General features: G+C 52.6%; 1 pseudogene; it reads left to right on the top strand.

Annotated features, from left to right (window-relative positions):
• The window catches only part of LOC127474811 (zinc finger protein 208-like), a 1,297,692-nt pseudogene that overhangs the window by 73,664 nt on the left and 1,209,387 nt on the right, over positions 1-14,641 (top strand).

The following is a 14,641-nucleotide window of genomic DNA, read 5'->3' on the forward strand; positions in this document are numbered from 1 at the left end:
CGCCCCTCGGGACACATTGTCAATAAACCATCCAGCTGACTGGGATGGGTGTAAGAGCTGGGGAACACAGGATAATCAGTCATCGCCTAAAAACCTTGGAACATTCCCTGCCTGAATCATAACCCAAATGGAACAGTTTGGATGCAATTCCCAAATAGTTTGGAAACTCCAGTCATTCCTGACACCAGGATGGAAATTCAGCAGATCACTAAAGCCAGTCACCTTGGGAGCCCACAACCAGCGGGGCTGAGGGAGGCCCTGGCAGCTCCCCAGCACCTCCCTCTCAGTGGGACACCTCTGGCAGCCTCTCCCAGCTCGGGAACCCTCCAGTTTGCAACACTCCAAAGACCCTCCGTGATGCCCAGGACAATTCTGATCCCCCTCAACAAACACTCCTCCAGCTGTGACCCTTGTCTGCTGGAAAACACAAAGGGATTTGTGGGAGTGTTTCCCTGACGACAAGGAGAATTTGGGAGAGGGACCTTTCCACACCCAGTTATTGATGTGTCCACACATCTCTGCCTGGGTGTGGGTGTGAATTGACTGTGGTGTGAATGTTGTTATTGTGAATCTGTAATTCAGTCACTGTTAAAATTGTAGCAAATGCTATTGAATCACTTGATAATTGTTCAATTGGTGAATAATTAATTGCTACTAATCTCTTTTGCCCCCTTATCTTTGGATCCAAATCCTTTCCGCCCTGACCCTCTTGTATCCCAAGGCTCTGTGTAAATCATTCCCTTTCATCAAAAAATATATATTTTTTGTGACGTCCACTTTAAAATTTTCCTCTTTAGCTAAACTACAAAAAAACTCTAATTAGTTGTTTATGTCTTGAAGACATGAAGACAATTAAAGGAAGACAAATAATTTGTTTCTCAGTGTTTTATTGGGTCCCACAGTGTGTTTGGAGCTGCATCAGCTGTCAGTCCAAGATGGGCCATGTCAGAACTGGTGAGGTTGGGGGGTGAGGAGCAAGGTCAATCATTCCGGGTCAGTGTGGATCTCCTGAGGAGACATTCAGCATCAAGATCACTTGGAGAACACCTCTATCACCTCTTCTCTGAACTAAAAAATAGCCATCATTGAATTAAAACAAAAAAAGGACAAACTTCAAAGACTTGTTTTGAAACTGCTTTGAAACAATTAAAAGAAGACAAAGAGATCCTGAGGGATTTCTGCATTTTAATGAGCCCCACAGTGTGTTTGCAGCCCAGCCCATGATCCTGAGGTGCTGAGAGAAGATTGAAGCAGCTGCTGAAGAAGTCAGAAGCCAAAGTGCAAGTGCCTTGAAGCATTGCTGGGCCCCACTGAGGGCAGGCACTGCCAAAGCCTCCCCAGGGACTCCTTGGAGCAGCTCCTTGGAGGCCAGGAGTGCAGGCAGACAAAGGCTCTGGGCAGGCCCCTGCAATGCTGAGCAAAGCCTGCCTTGGTTTTGTGGAGCACAAAGGCCAAGGCCTGAGCCCCAGGCCCTGGCCCAGCAGATCCTGTCCCTCCCGGCTGGCTCAGGGCTGTTTGGGGGGCACTGGGATGGGAGGGGGAGGAACAACAAAGGCCCAAAACTGGGCAACCCCTGCCAGGCTCCTGAGGGAGGGGCGAGGCAGAAACCAAGGGCAGAACCTGCCAGGAAAGTGTCTTGTGGTGGCCTGAGTGGCAGAGGCAGCTGCCAGAGGCAAGGGGACAAAGGCCTGGGTGCCTTTGGGCCTTGCAGCCCTGCCAGAGCCCTTGGCCATCTCTCCTGCAGGCTGTCCTGGCCTGGCCCTGCTGCTGCTCTGGCCTTGCAGGCTGCACACACCCCTCCTGCTTTCCCACCCCCTCCCAGCAGCATTTCTAGACCCTCCCTGATGTCTCTGCACCAGCTCTGGCTGTTGCCATGTGCACTTGGCCTTCTGAACTTGGATCCTGAGCCCCTGTGCCACAGGACATCCCTGCCAGAGCCCAGGCCCTTCTCCTGGGGGTCACTGCAGAGCTGAGCAGACCCAGGTCACCTCCCATTCCTCTGCCAACCCCCTGGGCCTGCTCTGGGCCCTCCAGGTCCTTGCCCTGCTCCCAAGGGCTGTGGGGGTGCTGAATGGTCAGGGCTTGGGGTTTAGAGCTCAGGGTGGGGATTAGGCAGAACTTTGGGAGGTTTGTTGTTCTGCTGGCAGTGTCTGGTTCATGATTAGGGGAAGAGATTTTTAGGCTGGGTTAGGATTAAAGCTTGGTTTTTCATACTGGTAATACAGGTTTGGGATTAGGGTGGGCATTGGAGGACAAATAAGAGTCTGGAGTTCTGGGTTTGGGCTTTTTCTGGCTTGGAATTAGAGCAGTGGTGTCTTAGTTAGAACAACTGGGACCGATTCATCACTGGATAGGTATAGCCCAAACCTGTGTATTCTATGGACCTCCATGCCATTTCCCAGAAACTCTTGTCAAGGGGGGGGGGAGGGCCTGCCTGTGGGGGGATGTTCCTGTCCTCATACCCTTTTATGGAATTCCCCTATCTGAGCATCCTCATACCCTTTTATGGAATTCCCCACTCTGAACATTCTCATACCCTTTTATGGAATTCCCCGCTCTGAGAGAAGGATTGACCATTCCTTTTATGGAATTCCCTGCTCTGAGGGAAGGATTGACCATTCCTTTTATGGAATTCCCCGCTCTGAGGGAAGGATTGACCATTCCTGCCTGAACTGGAGAATATATAAACCTGGAGTTTCAGAACTTTTCTACCACTCGTGGGATCCAGAGGAGAGGAAGACTGCAGCTCATCGCTCTCAACCCGACTGAGACCACCAGCCTCAACTGGACTGCAATCACCACTTTTGACCAGACTGCAGCAGCTCTCCCACCAGCAGGTTTTTTCCCTTCTCCCTTTACTTTGGACTCGGGGGGGAGGGGGGGGCCCAAGGAACACCACTTTGTCCATGCCCCAGGGTGCTGGGTTATACATTTGGGTTTTGTGGGTTAAGACCAATTGTTAGTTTGTATAATTGTACTTATTGTATTATTTTAATAATTTGTTATTCTGACTTATAATCTCTCCTTTGAGTTGAGTTCATTTCCCCTGCTGGTTAACTTGGGGGTGGGAGGGGTGGCTGAGGGGAGTGGGGAGAGCGGGAGCGGGGTTGCCGTGGGGGTACCTCGGTGTCCTCATGCCTTGATTCCTGGAGAGCGAGGGAGGCTGGAGATAGGGAGGAGCTTCGAGAGCCCTGAGAGCCTGGAGAGGGGGGGCACGGAGAAGGGGAAGCCTGGACAGTGGGGACCCCTGGGGTCCCCTAGGACAACAAAGTGGAGAACCTGATGAGGGGGAATTTCTAGGAATGCGGCATCCCGAAGGCGAGAATCAGAGGAGAAGGGAGCCTTGGGACCCCCAACACTCCCAGCATCTCTAGGTAGAACCCCCAGCATCCCAGACAGGGGAGACTCTCTGAACCCTAGAGGGGGGAAACCAGAGAAGGGGAAATCTTAGGAGAATTTTTTTGGGCTCATCTTCATATTTTAGAGTATTTTTTAGGTGAATCTTTTTTCAGTTTGGGGGGGCAGGAGTCTTCTCACTATTTCTTATAGGCTTTTGCCTGAATCTCGATGATTTGGGGTTTTCTGGGTTGATCCTTGGTGTTTTGGAGGTTTTTATGGTCACAGGATGTCCGGTGAGTTCTAGAGATGGACTTGGGCAGGAGGAACCCCCAAGCCCAAACGCTCAGCCCTTGTTTTCCCCCCATCAGGATTTGTCCTTCCCAAAGCTCGGGCGGATGGAGGAGGAGGCTGGGAGGAAGAGGAAGATGCCTTGGGCCCCCCAGGCAGGTGAGGAGGAAGTCAGTGTCCCTTTGGGCGGGTGTTGTGCTGGCTCTGTCAGCCCAGCATGGCCCCGGCTGCAGGACAACCCCGCTGGCGCCGCCGTCCTGCCGGGGCCGGAGTTGGGGGGATGTCCTTGGCCTTCCCTGTGGGCCGGAGGCAAATCCCCTGCCTGTCCTTCTTGCTTCCTGCCCCAGGCCCCGAGCTGAGGAGGGAGAGCCCGGAGGACAAATCCCCCCGTGAGACCCTGGTGGGAGAGGCCGTTTTGAAGGGCTCCCCGGCGCAGGAAGGCAGCGGGGAGGAAAAGGGCCGGAGATCCCCCCGCAGGAGGGGCTCCAAAGCCAGCCCAGGGTGTTCTGAGGAGGAAAGAGCCAGCCTGTGCTGGGAAGGCGGCCGGAGCTTGAGGGGGAGCTCTGACCTGGTGGTCCCTGAGCAGCCTCCCAGCAGAGAGAAGCCCTTCAGGTGCTTGGAATGTGGGAAGAGCTTCAGGGACAGCTTCAACCTGATCCGACACCAGCACATCCACACTGGTGAACAACCCTACATGTGTGGGGAATGTGGGAAGAGGTTTATGAACAGCTCCCACCTCCTCACCCATCGTTGCATCCACACTGGAGAACGGCCCTACACGTGTGGGGAATGTGGGAAGAGGTTTATGACCAGCTCGCATCTCTGCAGGCATGAGCAGACACACACGGATGAGAGGCCCTTCCGCTGCACCGACTGCGGGAAGGGCTTCAAGCGGAACTCCCACCTTGTCACCCACCGGCGTATCCACACCGGGGAGAGGCCCTACAAATGTGGGGAGTGTGGGAAGAGCTTCACCCACAGCTCTAACTTGACCAGACACCAACGGACCCACCGGGCTAATAGAAGCCCTGTGAGTGCCCCAACTGTGGGAAGAGCTTCAGCCACTGCTTCCACCCCAAATTTACCCCCTAATGCTGAGGCAACCCCTGGAATTCAAGGACTGTCAGTCCATCCCTTTCCACCAGAAATGGCCAGTCCCCTTTCCCAGGGGCAGCTTCTTCCAACAGGACCCTTCTTGGGGGGAGTGTGGAGATTCCTGCCTTGGCTGGGGACCCCCCAGGGTCACTGCTGGTGTTTTAGAGCAGAGATCTCCCCACCAGCGTTGGTCTGGGGGAGTTCCATCCATCTCTAATTAAGAATTATTGCTTTTGTGTCAACTTCAGTAGAATTGTTTCAACAATTGCTTTAGTGTAGAGCACTGTCCTATCTTATCCTGTACTCCTGGTAGTTTTAGTGTTTCTGTTGTGCAGTAAATAATTCTGATGAAGATCTTTTGTCTGATCATTTGAAACCCTAAATAACTCATTTCTATCAATAGATCTGATTTGCCATCATTAAAACCTGGGGGACAAAAGTGTTTCAGTCACACCTCTCTAGTTCCTCTAAATTTAAAATGTTGGCAAGATTCAAGGCTGAGATTGGATCCAGCAGCACCCAGAACCCCACAGGAAGTTGGGAGCTCAGGAGAACCACTCCCTTTCCCAAAACCTGGTGCCAAAGACCCCCATGGGACCGCTGAACCCACCAGACCACCCTCCCTTTTCCACCCTTCTCCCTCTTCCTTCCACTTTTCCATGGTCCCCTCAATCCCCAGACCAACCAGGATCACTTTTGGGGTCTCAACCCCCACTTTTTCCCCCCCTCCCACCTCTTCCACATCATCCCCCCACTCCCCAGCCCCCTCATGCTCAGTTTGGGGGTCCCACCCTCACCTTCCACCACTCTTCTGACCTCTCCCACCCCTCTCCCATCATCCCCCAAACCTCAGTGCCCCTCCCCCTCCATTTTTTTGTGGTCCCACTCCCCTCCCACTCAGTTTGGGGTCCCACCACCCCTTCTGTCCCCTCTGACCCCCCTTTTCCCACTGACCTCCCCCTTCCCACCCCCCGCTCACCAGAGAGCTCCTCGCCCACAGCCGGGGGGCTCCCAGCACCACCAGTGCCCAGAGAAATCCTCCAGAAAAGGGGTTGGGTGGGGTCCTGGGTGGGCTTTGAGTGTTTTTGGGGGTCCTTGAGGGGCTGTGGGGAGGTTTTAGGGGGGTCCCAGCACCTTTTGGGGTGAGCTGGGTGCCTGTTGAGGGGCAGGTGCCCTCCCAAATGTCATTTTATTGTAGAATTCTTTCAACAGAAGAACCTAACTTGTCACATAAATAATGTTGACTCTAATTACAGTGCTGAAAAGTCCAGTTGATTTACACAGAATGAAAAGAAAAAACAAAACAAAAAAAACGCAAGCATGAATACCCTTGAGATCATATAAAAATGGCATACTTCATCTAAATTGTGTCCTTTTCTGCTTAAAATTGAAATTGGTCTAAAATAGGTTAATGTGATTTTAGGTAGTAATTTTAAATAATAATCTACAGCTACATTTCACATTACACATTTTCCCCATGTTTATATATCTTCTTTTTTTTTGGAAGTATAAGTAAGCTGCAGTTTTGCAGCAGGAAATCTCCTCTACCACAGAGCTCTTTCAAGAGATCTTAAGCACAGCCTGGATCTCATGCTAAGGCTGAGGTTTTGGAAAGACATCTCCTATCACATCACATCCTCCTCTGTGACATCACAGCTCTCCTATGAAATCACAGCTCTCCTTTGACATCACATCCTCCTCTGTGACATCGCATGTCTCCTATGACAAAACATTCTCCTCTGTGACATCACAGCTCCCCGTGACATCACATCCTCCTCTGTGACATCACATCCTCCCTGTGACATCACAGCTCTCCTGATGCCTTCAAATCTTCAGCAAAAACCTCAATTCAAACTATGAGCACTGCTCTTCTGTTCCCACTGAGCCAGTTGGAGGCAGCTGTGATTTAATAAAGCAGCAACAATGGGCCCAAACCCATGGTGTCCTTCAGATGCGCCGTGTCCTGAGCAGACTGCGTCCTGCTCGTCCTGCCCTGCTGCCTGCAGGACAACTTCCCCCTCGGCACACCCCCAGCCCCAGCCTTGTTTGGGAAGTTGAGCTCTGGCTGAGGCTTTCCCCAGGAGAAGCCTCATTTGTCTCTCCTCAGGGCAGTCCCCCCAGCACCCAGCCAGGATAGGGCACAGAATGAGTGGCCCCAGCTCTGCCTCCCCAGGGGTGTCCAGGCATCCCACGAGGCAGCTGCTGTTGCTGCATCACCACCTCCCCTCACCAGAATGGATTTGGAAGGCTTTCCAAGCACAGGGACCAGATGGAAACCTCTGGACCGTACAGAGAAAACATCCCCAGGGTCTTGTTAGGCCTTGGAATTAAATGGCTTCCTGTTTGCCACCAGTGCTTAGGTCTTGTGGCGCCTTATGGGATTTTCCTGCTTTGACAGTGTTTTGAGACAGTTCATTGTGCCCTTCAAGTCCTTCCATGTGCACACACACACCACTCTCACCAGTGTCTGGCCCTCCAAAGAACACAAGCCCTGATGATTTGTAGCTCCCACTCCAGTGGTTGGCACTTGGACCTCCCTCTGTACCCAGAGCTCAGAGCTCCCTTGTGCCAGAAAGTTTAAAGAGATTGTGCCTCATTCTGCCAAGACAACCCTTGGAAAAAAGTGTCCCTTTGTGTTTTCTGGGATAACACCACTCTATTGTCATCTTCCAAAACCTTGGAGAGGTCCCAGAGATCTCCGAGGAAGGAATTTGGGTCCTCAAGCACATGACCCGTATATAGAGGCTGAGGACTCAGGGGTCAGGGGTGTGAAGATTGAGGACAGTAGAGGAGTAGCCTGAGAGGTCTGGAAGGGGGGTGTGAGAGCTGGTGGAGCTTTTCTTCCTGTCAGAAAACAGCCTAAGAAAGAACTAGTGCCTCCAAGGGCAACTGGGGTGGCCTAGACTGGTGACAAGAAGTCAGAAATTTCCCTCCAAGGTCAATATTGTGGTGCAATATGTCACCAAGAAGGAGTCTGGATGAGGCCAAGGCTTTGTGTGTGCAGGAAGAGCCAGGGAGGACGCAGAGATGTCAGTGCAGGAAGGTGCCAGCCAGGTGGGGTAGCGGGGGGGATGACGACAGCCTGCAGGGAAAGGGGCAGGGCATGGACACCGTAGGACAGCCTGGGCTGGAGAGGAGACAGGGAGGGGGAGAAGCTGAAAGGCCCTGACAGAGCCACCTTCTGCAGGCCTTTGGCCAGGGCTGCTGTCTGTGCCCCTGATGCCAGGAGGAGGGGAGTGCCCCTTGCAGCCCTGGGGCCTCATGGCCTCCTTGTCCCTGCTCAGCAGCCTGGCAGGTGCCACCCCATGGTCCTGCCCTTGGCATTGCACATCCCACATCCCAGTGCCCCAGCAAGAGCCCTGAGGAATGAGGCAAGGACAGCATCTGCCTTCCCAGGGGCTGAGGGTCCCATTTGATTAAGGAAACAAGTAAAGGTTTGTTCAGCATCAGAGCCACCTTTCCCTTGCTTGTCCATCCTTGTCATCACTGTCTACAGTTTTCTGCTCTAACTGGAACCTGGGGACACGTTCTCAGTTGTGTCCCTCAGTGAGACTCATTAGCACTAAAGGAAACTTTAGTGTTTCAATCTCACTTTGAGTTCTTGAGAAGTTGTTTGAACTTACTCTCAGGGACTGAGTCTCAGGTAAACAACACCAATTCCCCCCGAGGGCCATGAAATGCCTGGGGCTGTTGCTGTGCTGCTGAGCTGGGCTGGGCTCCTGGCACACAGGGAGCTCCTGGCAAGCAGGAAGAGCTTCAAAGAGACAGCTCTGCTGGTGAGCAGCTCCTCTGCACAGCCCAGCAGGGCTGAGGGCACTGCCTGCAGCACCAAGGGCAGGGGAGTGAAACAGAGAGAAGTTAAAGGCTGTCAGATGTAGAATGATGCTGAGACCTCATTGGGGGAGAATTTTTAGCAGATCTTGGCACAGGAAGTCTGGTCATGCAGGGCAATGGGACTGCAGCTTTTGGAGGCATCTGTGAAAGCTGGCACTTCCCACCAACTACAGATTCTCTAAGTGCAACCCTGAGACTATCTGCAGTGTAGAGGAGGAGGACATGCTCAGAGCTTCAACTCCCTCTCAGAATATTTCCAAGACAAAGATTTTTATAAGGTTAAAGAAATTTCCTGAGATTGTGTTTCCAGTTTCCTGCTCTTGAGGAATGGGAGGAATAAATCATTAAGAAAGTATTAATTTTGACAAGTCCCTGAGACATCTGAACTGTGAGTGCTCAGTAGGTCTACCTGAGCTTCCTAATGTGCTTTCAGCCACTGCTCTGCCTGTGGGCAGCACCAGCATCACCTCTGCTAGACCCATCAGGACTAGTCTGAGATGTCCTTTTTGCACCTGCAAACGGAATCTGACCCCTACCAGTGCAGCCTGTGCTGCTGGGGAAGGAGTTGAGTCTGCTTAAATCAAATGCCATCATAAGGACACTTGGCTGTCTCCCTGAGGTTTCCTTCCAAGCTGTGAATTTCCCTCCGGGTTGGAAACCTGTCCCTTAACATCTCCTTGTTATGTGAAACCCCTGTACAGAAGCACAGTGATGCTAAAACAGTGAAAATGCTGTTCAGTAGGGACCCAGCACTGGAGCTGAAGGAAGATCTCCTAGGAAATCAAAAGGCTGTCTGTGTGTGACATGGGGAGTGTCTGTAGAATACAGCTTTGACTTTGTTTAGATGAGTCCACGCTAACTGTCCTCTTACTGTCTTCTTCTCCTGTGTTGGAAACAAACACCCAGAGGCAGCAAATGTCCAACAGCAGCTCCATGGCCCAGTTCCTCCTCCTGGCATTCGCAGACAGGCGGGAGCTGCAGCTCCTGCACTTCTGGCTCTTCCTGGCCATCTCCCTGGCTGCCCTCCTGGCCAACGGCCTCATCCTCAGCGCCGTAGCCTGTGACCACCACCTGCACACTCCCATGGGCTTCTTCCTGCTCAACCTCTCCCTCACAGACCTGGGCTGCATCTGCACCACTGTCCCCAAAGCCATGCACAATTCCCTCTGGGACACCACAACCATCTCCTACATGGGATGTGCTGCACAGGCCTTTTTCTTTTATTTCTTCATGTCAGCAGAGTTTTCCCTCCTCACCATCATGTGCTACGACCGCTACGTTGCCATCTGCAAACCCCTGCACTACGGGACCCTCCTGGGCAGCAGAGCTTGTGCCCACATGGCAGCAGCTGCCTGGGCCACTGCATTTCTCAATGCTCTGCTGCACACAGCCAACACATTTTCCCTACCCCTGTGCCAGGGCAATGCCCTGGGCCAGTTCTTCTGTGAAATCCCTGCCATCCACAAGCTCTCCTGCTCACACTCAGGCTACCTCAGGGAACTTGGGCTCATTGTGGTTAGTGTCTGTTTAGTGTTCGGTTGTTTCATTTTCATTGTTTTCTCCTATGTGCAGATCTTCAGGGCTGTGCTGAGGATCCCCTCTCAGCAGGGACAGCACAAAGCCTTTTCCACGTGCCTCCCTCACCTGGCCGTGGTCTCCCTGTTTGTCAGCACTGCCATATTTTCCGACCTGAAGCCCCCCTCCATCTCCTCCCCATCCCTGGACCTGGTGGTGGAAGTTCTGTACTCAGTATTACCTCCAGCACTGAACCCCCTCATCTACAGCCTCAGGAACCAGGAGCTCAAGGATGCCCTGAGGAAAATGATGACTAGATGCTTTTCAAGAGCAATAACCTGCCTGTTTTCTTCTGCACAACACTCATTGTGTAACCATTTACTGGCCCAGCCTGCTTTCTAAAGCTTTTGAGAGTGGTGGTGGGGGCCGTTTCCTACATTTTTTCCTCTTTAAATGTTGTTAACACAGAAATTTATTCTCCATCTCATACCTAATTCACTCTCTCTTTGTTTTGACCCACAATTGTGTAAATGAGGGATCATTCTCTGTGTGCATTTAAACAAAGTAAAAGTTTCTGCAGCAATTTCTTTGTTAAACATCCTGCCTTTGTTATTCTGTACATGAGGAATCACAATCTCTGAGTAGAATAAAGGTCTTGAATTCTTTTTTCCAGATTCTCCCTCCAACAACTTCCCTGAAGCTGGAGGGCAGTGCTTGTGTGCAGAGGAGAAGGGCTAAAGAGTCCTGGTACAGGAGCACTGCCAGGGAGCAGCAGCTCTTGGCCTTTTCAGAGATGCTCTTTTTCCACTGCCTCCCTCTCCTTTCTGCTCCTTGCCCAAGGCCTGAGTGCTCTGACAGCTCAGTCCCTGCTGTGTGTCAGTCCTGTGACCATGGGCAGGGACAGGCCCTGGGCACTGCTGGGACAGAGCTGGGCTCCTTGACATCATTTCCATCATGAAAGGGGATCCCCCTGGGCAGTTCCTGAAGACTTTGTTCTTTTTGAAAGGTTGTTGTAAAGAACAAGGCCAAGGAATAGACTCTGCAAAGTCTCATTGTTTTGCTTGTTTCCCCATTCAGTTCCTGCAGTGAGAGAAGTGACTCACTGGGGTACTTGAGGGACTGAGGGCTGGTTCAGATGTTCTGTGCTGGTGACCAGTGGCAAATGGTCTCCACGTCACCTGCCTGGGGTTCTGCAGCTTGTGAGGGTTCTGATGGCCTTTCCTACTTGTCTGTAGGAAGTGCAGGAGAGCACAGAGGATCTGCAGGGACAGCCCGTCCCATCCAGTCAGCAGGGAATGGAGCCCTGGAGCAGAATCCTGCCCAGGGTGGAGTTACCAAAGATCAAGTACTAAATCTGCCTGTGAACTGGTAAAGGAGAGTTCTGCAACCCCAGGGGATGCAGCAGGAACAGAGAAAGGACTCTGGCCAGTGACTCGTCTCACCCACAGTGAACTCCCCTTGTGCCTCCCCAGTTCAGGGGGGGCTGTACCAGAGCCAGGGCTGGGCTTTCCAGGAGGGTGTCCTGAAGAACTCTCCAGCCCACAGGCTGCATGGAGTGGAGCCCTGTCCTGCCCTTTGTGCCATTGGAAACAGCCCATGGTCCTGCCCAGCCTTGTTCTTGGCTACTGAGCCTTCCAGGACTATGGCAGAGGGTGGAGAGGAGTGATTCCCATCCTGCTGAGTCTGCTCCCCACCCTGACCAGCATGGCCAGTGCAGGGTCAGCCCAGGGTGCCACAGCCCCTCCCTGTGCAGAGCAGCACCTCCAGCTCAGGGCCCTGCAGGGATCCCAGGCTGGGATCTGCAACTGGCCAAGGCAGCCTGGACACACTGACCTGGGCAAAGGGATGTCCCTGCAGAAGAGCAAGGCAGCATTTCTGGGCCTGCAGAGAGGAATCCCTGACACAGAGAAACCTCTTTCTGCAGCCCCCCTGGGGACAGGCTGCTCTGTCCCTGGGCCAGGACTCTGGGCTGGGCTGGGCAGAGGGGCTGGCACTGAGGGGCACAGTCAGGCTGTGCTGGGCATCTCCTGCAGGTGACACCAGGGCTCCTGCAGTTTCCCTGACCTCCATTTCCTCCTGCCATGCTGAGTGTCCAGCCCCTGAGCTGATGGGGATGCTGAGACTCCTCTGTGTGCCCCAGGAGCTGCTGTGCCCTTCAGAGGGGCTGGGGCTGTGGGGGGAGTGCCCAGAGCTCTGCAGCACCCTGGGCTGGGCACTGCTGTGGGGCCAGACCAGACTGGGCTGCTCCACCCGTTGACCTCCATAATGAAATCACTTCTAATTTTCTCCTGCAGAACCATGAGAATATGTGTTGTGTCCTGAGCACTAGACTGGAACTCTGTAAAAATAGAAAAGGTTTTGGTGTCAGGGATATTGAGAAGGCTGGGCAGTGTCACTGGGAGACCTCTCCCAAACCCTTGGAAAGGCCAGAGCCATCCCAGAGCTTCCTGGGGCCTTGGCAAAGGCAGACACAGAACCAGTCTGCAAACAGGGCAGCAAAGAGGGTTGGCAGAGTTCCAGACTGCTCAGGCTCTGCAGGGAAGGGGATAGGGCAAGTCCTCCTGCAGCCATTGCCAGGCATGGGAAGGACAAGGCAGGGATTGCAGAACCCCTGTGGGAGGGAAAAGAAGGGGATGTTCTGTGCCCAGACTTCAGCAAGGCCCTGGACATGGTATCCTGTGGTCTCCTTATGGCCAGACTGGTGAGAGCTGGACTGGACAAGTAAAACATGTGGTGAGTGGGAAGTTGAATGACTGATGAGGGTCAAAAGTCATGGCACAAATTCCTCTTGGCAGCAACTCCCAGGTGACATCCATCAGGGACCAGCCCTTGACCATTCCTATGGAACATCTTTATTATGTCTCTGGGTGATGGGATGAAATGCACTTTCCACTCCTTTGTGGATGATGCCAAGTTGCAGCGAGTCTGTGAGAAACCTCCTCTAGTTAATGGTGACTTGGACAAAAAATGTGGTCAAGATGACTGAGCTGGATAAACTTGTCCTGCCATCAAGTGCCCAGCAAGGCCCAAGACAATGAAGAAAAGACTCATGGGTCAGAGGAAAGGAAAATCAAAAGGAGGGAAAAAGACCAAACCCAACCAAACCAAACCCAAACAAACACAGAATCACAGAATATGCTGAGGTGGAAGGGACCCACAAGGATCATCCAGTCCAACCCAACTCTTCCAATGCCATCTGCCCCCACCCCAGCAGGCTCTGGAGCAAAGCACGGCTGAGGTCCAGCCCAGCTCTGCTCTGACAGAAAGAACCTGCAGTCAGGGACAGGAAGAGGACAAAGTCTTGTTTTACCAGCCTGAGGAATAATGGGATCAATGACCTCCTCTATCCCTGGGCACTTGAATGACCCTGTGGATCAGGTTTGGTAGCAGGGAGGGGGCTGCAAGTTTCCCTTAGGGAAGAGGAGATCAAGAGTTGACTCTGTGTGAGAGAGCCAGTTTCAGGTGGCTCCAAAATGGACCAGCCAGTGCTCAAAGCTGAGTCAAAAAGCAATTCCAGAGGCACCTCTGTGATCACCCTTTGGAGAAAGGATAAAATCCAGGGTGCTGGAACCCAGAGAGGAGTGAGAGAAATGGGGGAGAAACAACCCTGCAGGCACCAAGGGGAGTGGAGAAGAAGGAGTGAGAGAGCCTTGGTGGACACCTGGCAGCCAAAAGCCAACCCCCAGCCCTGAGAGCCACAGTTGAGCCCAGCACAAAAGCTCCTTTAGGTGTGGAGGTTCTTTGCAGCAGCTTTTTAGCAGAGCTGCCAGATGGGCCATCAAAGGGGATGCTCAGCTGGGTCTGAAACCTGGATGATCCTTGTCAGCCTTGACTCTGTAGGAAAAGGGAGAACTATAGAATCCGAAATAGTTTGAATCAGATGAGACCTTTATAGGTCACCTAGTCCAACCCCCCCACAGTGAACAGGTTTACGTTCAACTAGATCAGGTTGCTCACTGCCCTTTCTAACCTGGCCTTGAATGTTTCCAAGGCTGGGGCATCTATGACCTCTCTGGGCAACCTGTGCCAGTGTTTCACCACCCTCAGTGTAAAAAATTTCTTCCTCATATCTAGTTCAAATCTGCTCTTTTTCAGTTGAAAACCATTATCACTTGTCTTACTACAACTAAATCTGTCCCCTTCCTTCTTACAGGTATGATCTCAGGAGCTCCTGACAAGCCTTGACCAAACCACCTGAGCAATGAAGAGCCCCTGGACGGGACCAGGGTGTGGTGAAGTGTCCCTGGACTGGACCAAGGGTGTGGTGAAGTGTCCTTGCACTAGACCAGGTGCTCCTGGATGATAAAGGTGGGAACAATCCAGAGTGGAACAGCAGGGGAACACAAGATAATCAGTCATCCCATGAAAGCCTTTGAATATTCCCTGCCTGAATCACAGCCCTAATGGAACAGTTTGGATACAATTCCCAAATAGTTTGGAAACACCAGTCCTTACTGACACGAGGATGGAAATTCAGCAGATAACTAAAGCCAGTCACCTTGAGAGCCCACACCCAGCGGGGCTGAGGGAGGCCCTGGCAGCTCCCCAGCACCTCCCTCTCAGTGGGACA

This window comes from Manacus candei, unplaced genomic scaffold (assembly GCF_025592945.1).
Source record: "Manacus candei isolate 608988 ecotype Guabito, Panama unplaced genomic scaffold, ASM2559294v1 h1tg000045l, whole genome shotgun sequence".
Classification (NCBI taxonomy): Eukaryota; Metazoa; Chordata; class Aves; order Passeriformes; family Pipridae; genus Manacus; species Manacus candei.